This window comes from Euleptes europaea, chromosome 12, assembly GCF_029931775.1.
Source record: "Euleptes europaea isolate rEulEur1 chromosome 12, rEulEur1.hap1, whole genome shotgun sequence".
NCBI lineage: Eukaryota > Metazoa > Chordata > Lepidosauria > Squamata > Sphaerodactylidae > Euleptes > Euleptes europaea.
In genome coordinates this window covers 32909267-32920408 of record NC_079323.1, presented here as the reverse complement: position 1 = coordinate 32920408, position 11142 = coordinate 32909267, and the positions used below count along the sequence as shown (strand labels likewise).

The window sequence follows — 11142 nt, the reverse complement described above, 5'->3', positions numbered from 1 at the left end:
TTACACCTATGTGTTTTATTCCAGCAGCTAGGAGCAAACATTTGACAATCATGGAAAGTAGTTAGGACCTCAATTGTTCCATCTGTTGCAAATAAAAAGCCCTGTAAACATAATGAGCCGCATAATAGTAAAGTTTTGCTGTTTTGTAAACAACTGTCATAAAATTATGTATTTTAATAAATTATTTTTTCCAGTTCGCTTGCAATTGTGGATGTTTGTTTTCCAGCTGTAAAGGTCATATTTGTTTTCTTTGCTGGTGACTTACACAAAGAATTCGTATTTACAGCCTTCACCAGAGCTTAGTGCCAGTAATAGGGAGCAGGTTCATTAAAGCAATTTGATTTGTCTGATTGACCTTGAGGGGTTCGTATCTCTCAGTACTTAAGAGGCGCTCCGGCTTGGAACTTTTGAGTCTGTTGGCAAATGGATATACCTAAGAAACATCTTTAAACAAAAACAGATCCATAATGGTGAAAGCCTTTCTTTTCTGATCTAGTAAAGATTGAAACCGTTGCGTACTCTGTTGCTATTCCCTGTTCTCAGCAACCATCTAAGAGATGGCTATGTAAGTGTGTAGGAAGAGAACGGTGGCATTGGTGGAGATCACAGTGCTGATTCTCTGTGATGCTTTTGAAAAATTACTATTATAGGAGAGCACCCCCATGCTTGGCGTCTCCTGAAACAACAATGAGGAAGGTAGGAGGACCTGATCCAGCAGGTTTTGTATTCTAAGAGCCACGCAATGAAGAATTTACAGGAATAGCTGGGGATCCCATTTGGTTTTTGTGGGGTTGGAGAAATCGGTCAATGTTAACATGCTCCAGAACAGTAAACCCAAACCACAATGCTGGACATTGAAGAAAGCTGATAGGAAGAAAGTAGATTCCTTTGAACTGTGGTGTTGGAGGAGTGTCATGGATACTGTGGACTGCCAGAAAAACAAACAAATCAGTGGGTTATAGATCAAATCAAGCCTGAACTGACCCTAGAAGCTAAAATGACTAAACTGAGGCTATCATATTTTGGTCACATCATGAGATGACAAGAGTCACTGGAAAAGACAGTCATGCTAGGAAAAGTGGAGGGCAGCAGGAAAAGAGGAAGACCCAACAAGAGATGGATGGACTCCAGAAAGGAAGCCACAGCCCTCAGTTTGCAAGATCTGAGCAAGGCTGTCAAAGACAGGACATTTTGGAGGACTTTCATTCATAGGGTCGCCATGAGTCAGAAGCGACTTGACGGCACTTAACACACACACACATTTTTACTCTGTGTACTTGTAGGCTGTTGCCCTTGTGGAGTCTTGTGTGATCAATCTGTTTGGCAGGCTACGTTTAAAATACCTTCTTGGGAATCCTGAAGGCAGCACCTTCAGAGACTGAATGAACCCCCCCCCCTCCGCCACTTACGCATGGGAGGTTTTGCCTTGGGTTTGCCTCTCTCTAGATGCACATTTCCCCCATCTGAGTTCTCAAAACTCTGCATGGGGGCTTATTGTTGAGTTTGGGGAATTTGGATGGGGAAAGTGTGCATCTAGAGAGTGGCAAAGCCAAGCAAAACCTCCCGTGCGTAAATGGCCCCCGTTTTTAGCAGCCCAGCTGATCTTCCTTCCACCCCTCCAATGACCTTTTGCCTCCCCTGCTCGGTCTGCGCATGCCCACCTGACTAGTTCAGTTTTGGATAGTTTGAGCAAAGCCTGGAGATTAGGAGCCCTCCGAATCAGCCCAGGCAGGCAGTTCCGCAAGGGTGGGTGGGCACAACAAATAACTCATGCACAGGGGCAGCTGTTGATCTTGCCCATTTACAGGGTGGCACCTAGAAGGGTGGGTGGGTGGATGGATGGATGGGTGAGTGGGTGGGTGGGCACAACAAATAACTCATGCACAGGGGCAGCTGTTGATCTTGCCCATTTGCAGGGTGGCACCTAGAAGGCTGGATGGGTGGATGGATGGATGGGTGGGTGGGCACAACAAATAACTCATGCACAGGGGCAGCTGTTGATCTTGCCCATTTGCAGGGTGGCACCTAGAAGGCTGGATGGGTGGGTGGGTGGGCACAACAAATAACTCATGCACAGGGGCAGCTGTTGATTTTGCCCATTTGCAGGGTGGCACCTAGAAGGCCCTGCTGAGATGAGCGCCACTGTCCTGGCGGAAGCAGATGCCACGTCAAGCATACCTGGCGCCCAGAAGCAAAGCGGGCCATCCAGCTCCGCCTGGCATCTCCTCTGGGGGGTTTCCTTCCTGATCCCTTTGGGGGAAATGTTTGTTTTCAGTGCAAAGTGCAGTAAAATGAAAAACGGTTCCATGGTGCTTTAAAGACTAACAGGTTGATTGACTGGTTGCGACACGGAAATCTTGAAGGTTTAACGAAGCTCGTTTTTTTCCGTTTTGTTCTGCTGCGGCAAATGGGCAGAATGTCTTTCTGAGACCTGTCCTTCAAAAACATGTTTAATGCAAACAATGCTGTCATTCACTAGCGATTGATGATGTAGACTTGCTCAAGAGGGCTAGTGCAGCTGTGCGGTGGCGCGCCGTGATCGTATAGTGGTTAGTACTCTGCGTTGTGGCCGCAGCAACCTCGGTTCGAATCCGAGTCACGGCACATTTTCCTAAAAATTTTTTTTGGGGACGCTTTGTTTCCAGGCTGTGATTTCATACCATGTTTCCCGTTTACAACTTATCCCATTCAAGAAGCTGTCTTGGAGGAAGCAACCCCGAATACTTGACAACACTCCGAAACGACGATGGGTACATTTGGGGTTCAATGCTAAAGACAGTTCAGAAAGTTCAGAGATTTTGTGCGTGCACCTAAGAAGCCAACCTGAATGCCCAAACCAGACCCTACTCAGAAACATGACAGTTTCCGGCAAACAGAGAAGTACAGTTTGTTATACTGAGGTTTTGCTAATGGGGTAAGGGGAAAGTAAATTTAAAGCAGCTCAATAGTACATCTGACTTTTTTTGCGGAGAGAAAAAAAAAAGGCAACTGGCCCGTACGGGGATCGAACCCGCGACCTTGGCGTTATTAGCACCACGCTCTAACCAACTGAGCTAACCGGCCACTCGCGTGCAACCTTTTTCCATTTTCCCCCTTGCAGAAAAGAATGCATTATGCGGCAGTTTTTATTGCTTGACCAGATGCTGTTTTCTTTTTAAGCTGACTCCGATCATAAACATTACATCCTATTTCCCCCCCCCCCAATGCTTAAATGATCAATCGGGACTGTGGTCACAGACCAGAAGAGGAAGAGGCGGTCGGACTAAGAGGCACCTGCAGCCCTTTCGCTGGAAGCGAGTGACAAAACGAAGGCAGAGGCCATTTATTCATGGAAGGTTTTGCATTGGATTCGCCACTGTTTAGATGCACTTTTTCCCCATCCATATTCTCAAAACTCAACAATAAGCCCCCGTGCAGAGTTTTGAGAATTCAGATGGGGAAAATGTGCATCTCTCAAGTGACAAATGCAATGCAAAACCTCCCATGAATAAATGGGCAGAAAGTTTTGCTATGGCATCCCTTTATTTCCTTCGTTCACGCGGGTAACAATGCGTTGCTCGCCCGCAAACCAGTTAAAAACGAAACGTGTCCCTCTTCGCCAGCTTGCTCATCCACTGGGTCACTAATGCAAACTCAACCATAAGTCCCCATGCAGAGTTTTGAGAATTCAGATGGGGGTGGGGGGGGAAAATGTGCATCTAGAGAGCAGCAAATCCAAGGCGAACCCTCCCGTGCATAAATGGCTCACATTTGCAGCGGGGGGTGGGGGGCAAGTACTTTTGCTGTGTGTGTGTGTGTTAAGTGCCGTCAAGTCGCTTCCGACTCATGGCGACCCTATGAATGAAAGTCCTCCAAAATGTCCTATCTTTGACAGCCTTGCTCAGATCTTGCAAATTGAAGGCTGTGGCTTCCTTTATTGAGTCAATCCATCTTTTGCTGGCACTCAGTAATTTCCCAAGAGAAGAAGCCGTATAGTTTGCTGCGCACAAGGACAGAAATAACCTCTGCAGAACTAGGATCCTCATCATAGATCTGCTTTCAGGGAAATGGATTTTAACTTTGCCAAGGAGAAGTACTAATTTGGAAACTCTCAAAAGCAATAAACAAAAAATGTGTCAGTTGCGTGAAGTTAGACCGGATTCACAGCTGCCGGATTCACAGCAGGGAGTGACTCCCAATGGCCCTGCTCGAGAGGTGAGAGGTTTGTGCTGGTGCAAAATAAAATGCGGCCATTCAAAATGCGTGCAAATCAACAGCATGAAAAATATCTCTCTCCGTTGGCCTGGAAGCCGGAATGTTCCCCTGGGCAGGGAAGGCTGCATCAAAACGAGGTGGAAAGAGCGAGGCCGAAATGGCAAAATTAACTGCATTAATAAATCCAAAGGAAAATAGTGAATTTTTGCGAGAATGGGAGGCATGGACAATATATTGCGCAACTGAACTTAAATTGGGAAATATTAAGGGCTATGAATTACTCTAATTCAAAGTGTCAGGAGTAACTACACTACCAAAGTTTAAAAATGTATTGTAGGATTGACAGCTTTGATTTATTATAATGAATTAGAATTGAATACAAAGAGAGAAACATGGATATTAAATGGACTGAGGAGGGGAGAGGGGAAGTTATATATATGTGTGTGTGTGTGTGTGTGTGTGTGTGTACACACTTAGAGATAAGATAGAAATCTTTTATATTATGTACTTTAGGAACTGAAAAAATAACTAAGATTGTAAATCAATTTGAAAATAATAATAATAATAAAATTTTAAAAAAGAAAGAGCGACATTCGGAGCTGTAAAGGTGGAGGCGCTTTTATCTGCAGATAATACTGATCGGCGCTGAAATCAAGCATCGATGAGAGCTGCGGCGGTCCATGAACAGCTTTTACTAGGCTTTCATATCTTAAGGTACACAGATGGCTACAGAAATCCAAAAATTGCAAAGCAAACTTAAACCCCATTTATTCTTTAGAGAGTGTTTTTGTAGGCTTATGATGCAACTCTGGGCGCCGTGGCTTAGCTGGTTAAAGCGCCTGTCTAGTAAACAGGAGATCCTGGGTTCGAATCCCAGCGGTGCCTCTACGTTCTTTCATTTATGTCATTTATTTCTAAATGTTACGTTCACAAGGGCAAAATGAGATTCCTGTGATTCCGTCGCTGAATGGTCCTCATTCAAAGAATTGCTGTGTCAGCAGCATCCTTGTGTCTAGCTGAGCATCCTTTTTAGGCGGAGGTCGAACACCAGAAACTGACATTCAATGGTAGACTGTTGCTGGACACAGAAGCCCCACCCATCCGTCATGGGTATCCTCCATGATTTCACCTTTTAAAGACATTTAACCAGCAGTCTTGGACATAGCCTGTAAAATATTTTTGAGATGGGAAGACCAGCACTGTGCTCAGTGTCCAAACTGTGACTGCAGCATAGATCTACACAAGGGTATCACTGTACTACCCATTTTATTTAGAGACCTTCTTCTACTAATCGTACTACTGTAGTATTTTCCTTTCTCATCGCTGCCGTGCACCGAGTCGACATTTTTCTGAGCTATCCACTCTAACCCCAAGATGTTTTTCCTGGCCAGTCATTGCCAGCTCAGACCCCATGAGTGTATATGTAAAGTCAGGACATTTTTGTCCCAGGGTGCATCACTTTACACTTACCTACAATGAACCTCATTCAGCATGGTGTTGTCCACTCACCCGGTTTGGAGAGGTCCTCTTCACAGTCTGGGTATGCTTCCTTGAGAATAATTTGACATTGTCCACAAACTAGGCCCCATCACTGCTTCCAGATCATTTATGCATAAATGAAATACAGATGCTTGAGGGACACCTCCCCCCCAACTACTTACTACTTCTATCAGTTTACTACCCTCCCTTCCTGCTGCTTAACCAGTTACGAATGCACAAGAGTACCCCTCTTCTTATCCATGACTGGCAACTTTACTCGGCACCCTTGTTAAGGTATTGTGTCAGTGGGGGGGGGGGTCTGATTATATAATGACAACTGGCTCACTGTCATCTTCATGGTAAGGCCAATATTTGACTCAGAGGAGGACAGCCTGATGGAGGAGATGTCACACCGCAGGGGTAGAGGTGAGCGACCAGCTGATATCCAGAGGGATTACACCACTTGTTATAGGGGTAGCACCGACATCTGCAAGCCCTCCTTGGGCAAGGCGTGCGTGCTTGTCTTGTCATGTTTGGCAGGGGTTGCAAGTGCGGCCCACACGGCAGCTTTACATGTCCTCAACGGAAACATTGATGACAAAGAAGAAGAAGAGTTGGTTTTGATATGCCAGCTTTCTCTACCAATTAAAGGAAGACTCAAACCGGCTTACAATCACTTTCCTCACAACAGAGACCCCTTGAGGTAGGTGGGGCTGAGAGAGTGTGACTAGCCCAGGGCATCCCAACTGGCTTCATGTGTAGGAGTGGGGAAACCAACCCAGTGCACCAAATTAACGTACGCAGCTCATGTGGAAGAGTAGGGAATCAAACCCGGCTCTCCAGATCAGAGTCCACTGCTCCAAACCACCCCTCTTAACCACTACACCACACTGGCTCCCAAAGCCACCTACAGACCTGTGCTGCAGATTGAAGGCATTGTGATTCTGGCTGCCCTGAACTTCTTGGAGGAAGTGTGAGATAAAAATTAGACATAAATTCTAATGGATGTTGTGGTGGCAACTGTGCAAGAGAATAGGCAGCCTCCAGGACAAAGAAAATGTATGGACCATCAGAGGTTTTAACAAGGAATGTTTGATATGGAGGCTGAATATTTATTTTTATTTATTTACTTCATTTGCCATAACAGAGCACTCCAGTCCAGACCTGACAGCTACCTATCTCAGCAAGGCATTGAATTGCAGCCCATGGTTCGTTCAGCATGCAAAAGAAGGAAAAGCACAGTAATATACTGAAGACTTCATAGCTACGCTGGGTCTTTTCCCTACACCAATAAAGGAAAGGCAGCTGTAGCACAAATTCTAGAAGATTATTATCTACAAGGAGGCAGTAGCATCTGAACCTTCAGTATAAGCCAAATATGTACCGGTGGTGGTGAAAACTGCTGTTAAGTCACAGCCGACTTATGGCGACCCCATAGAGTTTGGAAGGCAAGAGATGATCAGACTCCCTGGACTCTCCTTGGAGGTGTCCCCCCCCCCCCCCGGTCCAAGGACTAAGCACGGCAGACCCTACTTAGTTTCTGCGACCTAACAAGATCAGGCTAGCCTAAGGCCATTATTGCACGGGAGGTTCTGCCTTGGATTTGCCACTCTCTAGATGCCCATTTTCCCCATCCAAACTCCCAAAATTCAACAATAAGCCCCCATTCAGAGTTTTGAGAATTTGAATGGGGAGAGAGAAACTATGGATGAGGATGGCCAAATTAACAGAATTCCTACATGGAAAAGATATGGAAGAATACAAAAAAACTTGGGAAAAGGCCGTCACATATTGGGAGAAACTGGCAAAAATGGATTTTACTATTTTAGTTAGTGAGTTATAGAAACAAGCTTTATTACTTCTCTATTTTACTGTTAATATTATTGTTAAAACTGTTTAGACACTTCTTCGGAAGTCTGGTGAGGGGTTACTTTTTTAACGTGGGTGGAGGGTCAAAAGGGTATCTTTGTTTTTTGAACTTTATAACTTTGTCACTACGAACGTAGAACATACAATTGATACTCTTTTGTATCTTTTTATTTTCTTTTTATTATTGTAACTGTTTTGTTTTATGTTTTTATATATATATATATAGAGAGAGAGAGAGAGAGAGAGAGAGAGAATTTGAATGGGGAAAATGGGCATCTAGAGAGCGGCAAATCCAAGGCAAAACCCTCCCGTGCATAAACAGCCAGTCTGTCCGCTGTTACCGCACTTTGTATTCCCAGCGATGTATTAAGAGTTTGAAAACGTTATAAAAAAACACGATTCGCACTTTGTTTGGCCCCTTGCCTTCCAACCATTTATAAGCCGTAGTATCCAAAAACCCTTTTAAAGCGATGTTTTTTTTTTATCACATTTTCAAACTCTTAATACATCGCTGGGAATACAAAGTGCGGTCACCCCCTGCGCGCCCGGCGAGGTTTTCCTCTTCGCGTCTGTCACTCCAAAGTCTCGGACTGGCAAGAGAGCCGGCAAATAAAGGGTTAACGCTAGCGCAGCAAAGGGAATGAAGCCGCCGTTCCGCCAGGAGCAGAGTCGGGCATGCCTCGGTGCGCCGCTGCAGGCGCTTCTTCCGGCCTTGGATCGCTGCTTGTAAATGCTAAACCTCAGGTTTAAGAGAGTCTAAAAGTACTGGGGGAGAGGAACCCTTAATGCTATTTTGCTTTAATGAAACGTTCTAAGGGTTTGTATCTATAAAGACGGAGGTCCGCTGGAATTTAAAGAAAACATTTGCTTGTCAGAAGTGGGATTCGAACCCACGCCTCCAGGGGAGACTGCGACCTGAACGCAGCGCCTTAGACCGCTCGGCCATCCTGACAGCTCTGCAAAGCTTCTTCTCCATGTTCACTAGTAATCAACACATAACTGAAACCCCAATTTAGGAAGATTGATTCCATTTAGAAGAAAAGGGCAAGAGTCCAGTAGCACCTTAAAGACGAACAAAAATGTTTTCTGGCAGGGTGTGAGCTTTCGTGAGCCACAGCTCACTTCTTCAGATACAGCTAGAATGTGAATCCATCTGCCTTTTAAGTAGAGGAGAGTGAATTCAGACAATCATTAGTGTGCAAATGTTAACAGTATGTAAATGTGAATAGCAGGCGTGATGGGATTAGGTGTGGTATGTAGAAGCGTCTGTGATGTCCAGGGGAGAGATGGGTGTGGAGAAATCAGCATTGGTAATGAGCCATGAATGCAGATGGATTCACATTCTAGCTGTATCTGAAGAAGTGAGCTGTGGCTCACGAAAGCTCATATCCTGCCAGAAAATATTTTTGTTAGTCTTTAAGGTGCTACTGGACTCTTGCCCTTTTCTACTACTGCAGACAGACTAACACGGCGACCCACTGAATTAATTCCATTTAGTTAAAGATTGGTTCCATTTTGAATTAGCAACCACTTTTTAAAGCTTACTACCAGCTCACTTACTACCAGACACACACACCCCTAACACTATCTTTCAGCTTGATAACTTGCTGACTTTATTTGCATCCAGATTTTACCCACTTGTCCAGAATTGATTTTTCCTCAGCTGAACCATAGCCAAAAATAAAAAGGATCAGGAGCTTCCAAGCATCGATCAGATGGCATGAAAGATAAGTCGACACAATGCAAATCAAACACTCAGCGGACACTGCATGATTATCAGCGCAACAGACAATGGAGCAGGGGCCAGAAGCCACAATGAAGGGGGATTTTGGCTTCACAACCAAAACTCTTTGGAACCTATTAGCACTGCTGTCTTCACTGCTGAACACCCTGTTGTCTGCTGGGAAAGGTTACAGCAGGAATGAACATTTTGTTAAGTCTTTAATGTCCCACTGCACTCCTCTTATTCTGCTGCTACAGACCAACTGGGCCACTCATCTGCAATACTCAAAAGGCATCTTGCATGGCTTACATGGGAACAAATGTCAGTAGGGTAGCTGCATTAGCATGGAACGAAAATAAGAGGAATCCTGTTGCATCTTAAAGACTAAAATCCATTTGTGGCATTAGCTTCTATGGCCTGTTTTTGTTTTTACATTGTTGCTCCCGGTTCCACTGTGTTTCTGAAGAAGATATGGGTGGAATCAGTTCTTTATTTGGATCTTGTACATCCCCAGTTCTCACCCTTGATCTTTTAATAGCTGGCCTTCTTTAAATTCTGTATGCTGTTTTAATTTTGTGTTTTAAACTATGTTTTAACTTCTGTCTGACGTATAGTGTTGGAAGTGGCCCTGAGCCCAATTTGGGTTGGGAAAGGGCAGGGTACAAACTGAATAGCGTGGTGTAGTGGTTAAGAGGAGCAGTCTCTAATCTGGAGAACCAGATTGGTTTCCCCACTCCTACACAGGAAGCCAGCTGGGTGACCTTGGGCTAGTCACAGCTCTCTTAGAGCTCTCAGCCCCACCTACCTCACAGGGTGTCTGTTGTGTGGAAGGGAAGGGAAGGTGATTGTAAGCTGATTTGGTTTTTCCTTAAGTGGGGGAGAAAGTCAGCATATAAAAACTAACTCTTCTTTCTCTTCTAAGTAAAAATTAAGAATGGTATAATGGTAATCATGTCAGACTAGGATCTGGGACACCCAGGTTCAAATCTCCACTCTGCCATGGAGACTTACTGGGCGACCTTGGGTCAGTTGCACAATCTCAGTCTAACCTACTGAGGATAAAATGGAGGAGACTGCTGTAAACAGCCTCATGGACTAGACAGGTGCTCATTTGGACAGCAATTCATATTAGTGTGTACTAAGGGGCAAACTGCCCTTACCTGGATAGCCCAGGGTAGCCCGATCTCATCACATCTCAGAAGCTAAACAAGGTTGACCCTGGCAAGTGTTTGGATGGGAGACTTCCCAAGGAATACCAGGGTCGCTATGCAAAGGCAGTCAATGGCAAAGCACCTCTGAACATCTCTTGCCTTGAAAAACCCAGTGGTCACCATAAGTCAGCTGTGACTTGATGGCAAAAAGGGGGGGCAAACTAGATGTGATGGTTGTAACATTCCTGCACTGGGTCTGTGTGTTCTCACACATGTGTGTTGTGTGTTTGCCTGCGTGTAAAATTGTGTCTCCTCTTCTTGACACCTACCCAAGTTATAAAACACAGCTGTTCAGTAACCAGTGCCTTGGGGTATTCTCTCCCTCGTCGCATTTTATAATGCCCATCCATCAGATCCCAGGTTTCCTGCTGACCCAAAGTTCCTGACTCTCCCCCTCTTCGGTAAATATACAGTTGTCACATCTAGCTTGGCTCTCATTCTCACCATCTGATACGACCGCAGGATACAGAATATTCAACTGACTATATTTAGTAGGTAGTACACAGCAATATGGTTAACTGCTTCCATATCAAAGATGAAGCATTCTTCCCCCTCTTCGTCTCGTCAAAGGTGGGAGTAAGCCCTTCCTCCTATAGAAAAATATGCTTACAAAGAACAAGACCACAATACAATTGTAAAAGCTTGACTCGGTCACTTTATTTATTT

The 11142-nt window shown here is 44.8% G+C and overlaps 4 non-coding genes across 4 annotated transcripts; 2 read left to right on the top strand and 2 right to left on the bottom strand.

Moving 5' to 3' along the window:
* Positions 1 to 2532: 2532 nt before the first annotated feature.
* On the top strand, positions 2533 to 2604 carry TRNAH-GUG (transfer RNA histidin (anticodon GUG)). The gene has a single exon. It is a non-coding gene; the product is annotated as a tRNA-His (tRNA).
* Positions 2605 to 2989: 385 nt separating this feature from the next.
* TRNAI-AAU (transfer RNA isoleucine (anticodon AAU)) lies at positions 2990 to 3063 on the bottom strand. The gene has a single exon. It is a non-coding gene; the product is annotated as a tRNA-Ile (tRNA).
* Positions 3064 to 5005: 1942 nt separating this feature from the next.
* On the top strand, positions 5006 to 5079 carry TRNAT-AGU (transfer RNA threonine (anticodon AGU)). The gene has a single exon. It is a non-coding gene; the product is annotated as a tRNA-Thr (tRNA).
* Positions 5080 to 8411: 3332 nt separating this feature from the next.
* Positions 8412 to 8494, bottom strand: TRNAL-CAG (transfer RNA leucine (anticodon CAG)). The gene has a single exon. It is a non-coding gene; the product is annotated as a tRNA-Leu (tRNA).
* Between the last annotated feature and the right edge of the window lie 2648 nt (positions 8495 to 11142).